The following is a 5,000-nucleotide window of genomic DNA, read 5'->3' as shown; positions in this document are numbered from 1 at the left end:
CTCTTTTGCTTCGTTCTTGTAAGCTGAGGAGGAGCACAGGTAGGAAGGCTTCATTCTAGGCTATCAGAGAAACCAGAGTGACCTTCCAGTAAATCAATGAATCTGGAAAGGTTTTGGGAGAGAAAGAATGGCTGGTGGGGCTTGGCCATGTGCCGTGGGGAGACAGCCAGCTCTGCCATCTATGTTGGCATGCAGTGAAACTACTCACACCTGTTGCCAGTAGCCAAAAAGGGAGCAGTGGGGCCAGGCAGTATCAAAAGTCACTCCATTTCCTCTTCTGCTTATTTAATTATTAAAGGCAAATAAGGAGCAACTCATACATAAACAAAACAAAACAAAAGAAAACCAAAATACTCAAGAACTGGCAGCCAGTCTCAGCAATAAGTCATGGCACCAGCCCCTGAAATGTCCCTGATTGTATAAATAGGATCTTTCATGGGAATGTCCAGGATAAATGCCTTATGTTGCATCGATGGCACACCATGCTGGAAGAGGAAGAGTATTGTGTACAGTGACACAAGAAAAATGACATCTAGAAGAAATAATAAACAAAAGAGTCATAGTGCAGACAGTTTACCTAAGAGCATGTGTGCCATAACCTTCACCCATCCCACTTGGACAAGCACTGCCTATGGATAGGAGCTCAGCAAAACTTGGCAGCTATTAGGTCAAGAGCTCTTTCTTGATACCTGCATTAACAGTGAGTCTAAATCCCCGTTTGACTTACCAAAATCTAGATCTTCTGCTTTTATGGAACCTAATTATTGTTTTTAATAGAATATTATTTATTGGAAAAGACATTTAAAATTGCAGAATGTATTGGGTTGAAAGGCATCCTTGAATGTCATCTTCTCCAACCCCCTTGCAGTGAGCTGGGACATCTCTAACCAGATCATTGAGTCCAACCCAACACTGCCAAGTCTTTTTTAGTAAAGACTCCAATCACCAACCTAACTTCTAAGGAAATTCAAAATTCAGCAACCAGGATGTTCAGCTTTTCAATTTCAGTAGCTTGATCTGGGACTGTATTCCAGGTATCTCCAAGAATTTGCTACGTCTGAGAAACAGTTATGGTGTTTGATATGGAAAAGCCCCCCCCCAAGAGGACACCTTCTTGCTCTCTACAACTGCTTGAAAGGAGGTTGGAGGGAGATGGAGTCTGGCCTCTTCTCCCAAGAGGCAAGTGATAAGACAAGAGAAAAGGCCTCAAGTTGCAACAGAAGAGGTTTAGATTGGACAAGAGGAACAATTTCTTCCCCAAAAGATTTGTCAAGCCCTGGAACAGACTGCCCAGGTGTGATGGTTTGGGTGTTCCCCGCTCCCCCACACTTGGAAATCACCCAGACTAGACTCAGCCAGCTCTGGAAATTTGAATGAAGCTTATATTTACAGCTAGCACAATATACAAGCAGATATTTACAGTATATGCAGTTATAGACAAAAATACACAAGGTAAAAGGTAATACAGAAACACAACAGCCCTCCCAGAAACCTGAGTCCCCAGGAGGGGCTCCCAACTGCCCTTCCACCTTCTCCCACCCCTCTCAACCTTACCCCAGTCCCAAGGCAGAATGGATGTTCAGCCAGGGGGTTAGGAAGCAAAGTGGATTAATCAGAGAGATGGCAGAGAGGCTAGAGAGAGAAAAAATGCAGCTCTGAGCTCCCCAGCAGAAGAACTGACTCCCTTATCTATGTTTTGATTCTTGTTCTTATACCTCTCAGCAAGCCTATGAGTGAATTAGACATTATTCTGTTTCCCTTTCACAGCCTGTAATCTAGTTCTTCTCACCAAAATATTCTAGCTAGCTTCAAACTAGCACACCAGGGCAGTGATGGAGTCCCTGCCTCTGGAGGTGTTTAAAAGCCATGTAGATGTGGTTCTGAGAGATGTGGTTAAGCACAGCAGTGCTGAGTTAATAGTTGGTCTCGACGGTCTTGATGATATTTGAACCAAAATGATTCTATGATTGCAAAACTGATCCCCATGCCTCTGGCTGAGTGGCTCCTCTTCAACAATGTACTGTGCCTGCCACCTAACATGCTACCGATGTCACCAGGGCTCAGGATTTTCAGTGCTAGGGAAATCTGAGTAAGTAAATATCTCAGTACTTCAGGCATTCTCAGTAGTTCAGGCATTCCCAGCACTTCAGGCATTCCCAGCACTCAGGCATTGGGGGAAAAAAAAGGGGGGAAATCAGTGAATTTAGGGGCAGCTGGTGAGTGTAGGAAGCTTTGTCCATGGTGGAGGTCCTCAGCATATTGTCCCATGGCAGTGATTGGGAGTTGTTATCAGACCATGAGGATGTTGCAGAAAGGAGAGGGGAAAAAAAAAAAGGAAGGAAAAAAATCCTTTAAAACATGCTCAACATGTGCAGCTGCTGAAACATCTGTGCTGAACATGATGACACAAGCTGTAATCGTGGCAGACAGGGAGAGGAGGTAATAAGGAGAGGTGAGGAAGGGGCTGAGCGACGTCCCTAAGCAGTGGGTCCCACAAGGGGCTCTCCTTCCAGGAGTGGGCCTGTCCTCAAATTTTGGTGGCCTGTTCAAGGGCAACACCCGCCCACCCACCCACAAATCCCACTGAATTTCACCCTTTCATGTCCTGTCTTTATTTTTCTGAAGCCAAATCTGCTGTGGGGTAAAACCAGGCAGGATCTTTTCCCTCCCAGGACCACCTCTGTCAACCCACCTAAGCCATTAAGGCAATGGAGGGTTTGGAGGGTGAAACCTTTGCCCAGGAAATTTGTCACATCTTGGGTTTTCTTTTCCTATTAAAAAAACAAAAAAGGATTTGTATTTTTAATCCCAGAACAAGGAAGACCTTAAAATCTCTTGGAAGTAGAGCTCAACAGATGAGTTTTGCTAGGATTTCTGGAGCGGTTGATGTGGGTAGAAAAATCAGAGCCATAGAATTGCTCGGGTTGGAAAAGCCTTCTAAGATCATTGAGTCCAACTGTCAACCTAACATCACCATGATAATTTAACCATGTCCTGATAATGCCATATTCACACAGTTACTGAACACCTCCAGGAATGGAGACTCCATCAACTCCATGGGAAATGTATTCCAATGTCTGACAAGTCCCTGGAGGTGTTCAAGAAAACGCTGGACGAGACACTTAGTCTAGTGGATTGGATATGGCTGGGTGCTAGGTTGGACTGGATGATCTTGGAGGTCTCTTCCAACCTGGTTGATTCTATGATCTCTAAGTGATTCTCTGTCCTGAAGTGAGCTTGGGGGGGGTGGGGGGTGGGGGGGAGGAATTCAAAGGGAAACAAACAACAAAATCCCCAATACCAATAAATAAGCAAAAAAATACAACCAACCAACCAAAACCAAATGAACCAAACAACGAACACCAAACAAACCAAACAATGAACACCAAACGAACCAGACAATGAACACCAAACGAACCAAACAATGAACCAAACAACCAAAAAAAAACCACCCCACAATCCAAAACCTAAAATAATAAACAAGCAAAAAAATCACCTCCCCCCAAACACACACAAATAAACAAACAAAAGTATAATCCCAACCCCCCAAAATCCCTTACTCCTGCCTCTCCTTCTGCGTTGTGTTGAAATTATATATATATAAAAGAACCTAAATAGAACAGAAATCTGCTTTCATCAAAACAACATTATGCCAAAAAAAACCCTTTCGAGGGAAGTGAAACATCCACAGCAGCACAGCCCTGCTTAAAAATAGAACAGCTTTTGCCTTGTGAGGAACAAAAAAAAAGAAGTCCATAACAACATATTTCTGCCATCCCAGCTTTGAAGGATGTCTGTCATACGCCTGGGCTGATTTTACGCCCCTTCCCTTATTTTAAAAGAGGAACAATGCCCATCTTTCCCGAAAGGAAATAGGCAATAAAAACTCCAGCAGGATTTCCTATTCATCATTTTTTCCCATTCAGATCCTAATGGGTGATGGAAAAAAAAAATATATAAAATAAAATAAACCTTTTTACTTTAACAACTTAAGCACCACTTATTAAACAGATATTTTCACATGCCTGGCTTTTCCTAAATGTGGTATCTAGAGTTTTACAATTCAATTAGGTCTTTTTTTGTTGTTGTTGTTGTTGTTTCCCCTGCTTTTCTTTTGCAAATCAGGCTGAGAGGATGTCAAGCAGCCGATGACAAAACCTCAAATATATTTCTAAAACACCCTGTTGAGATTTTAGCTGCAACATTGCATTTCTAATTAATAGGGAATTTAGTTATTTTCTTTTCTTCCTGAAAGGTGGAGGGGGAGGAGGTGTGTGTGTGGGGGGAGTGTTGTTGTTTAACAAATGTTGTGTTTTACTGCTGGTATGATCTCACTGCTTTACAGTATCGATAAATGAAGGCACACCTGCACTATAAAACCTGCTTTATATGAAGCAGGCCATTCATGTTTTTATAGCCCATTTTTCACCCATTGTTCTTGGGTCATGTCATAGGTGTGCTGTAATGTGTGGTGGCTAGAAGATCACTTTTTAACCAAAAGGGCTAATTTTGCCAACTTTAGTGCCAGAATCTGGACTGAAAAAATGCAGAACTAATATCCCAACAGACACGCTGCATGATGTCACTTCCCTGGAAATGGCCAAGACAAACAGCTATTTCCAGATCACTTGCACTTGCAACATGAATTCTCCCTCCTTTCTTTATCCCCAAATTACTATTCTTGTGTTTTCAAGCAATTTTTATGTTAACTTGCTTAACGTCTGAACTTTCCTGACTCTTTGCGAGCCTGGAAGCTTTTATGATGTTGGTTTGTAGAATCTGACGAGGTTCATTCAGACTCCAGCAGTGGTTTTTTTGGAGCCTGCAGACCTATGAGTTCTTTATTAAAAAAGGCTTCTTTTTTGTTGTTGTTGTTGTTGTTGGGGTTTTTTGTTTGGTTGGGTTTTTTTGCAAAGCAGTACAATGTGAATCCTCTTAGATGCATGGGCTGAAGTTGACTCACACAGAAGTGATTTTGTTTAATTAGGAAAAAACAAAAC

The sequence above is a fragment of the Pogoniulus pusillus genome, chromosome 6 (assembly GCF_015220805.1).
Source record: "Pogoniulus pusillus isolate bPogPus1 chromosome 6, bPogPus1.pri, whole genome shotgun sequence".
Classification (NCBI taxonomy): Eukaryota; Metazoa; Chordata; class Aves; order Piciformes; family Lybiidae; genus Pogoniulus; species Pogoniulus pusillus.
The sequence above is the reverse complement of the archived record's forward strand: the minus strand, read 5'-3'. Positions refer to the sequence as shown.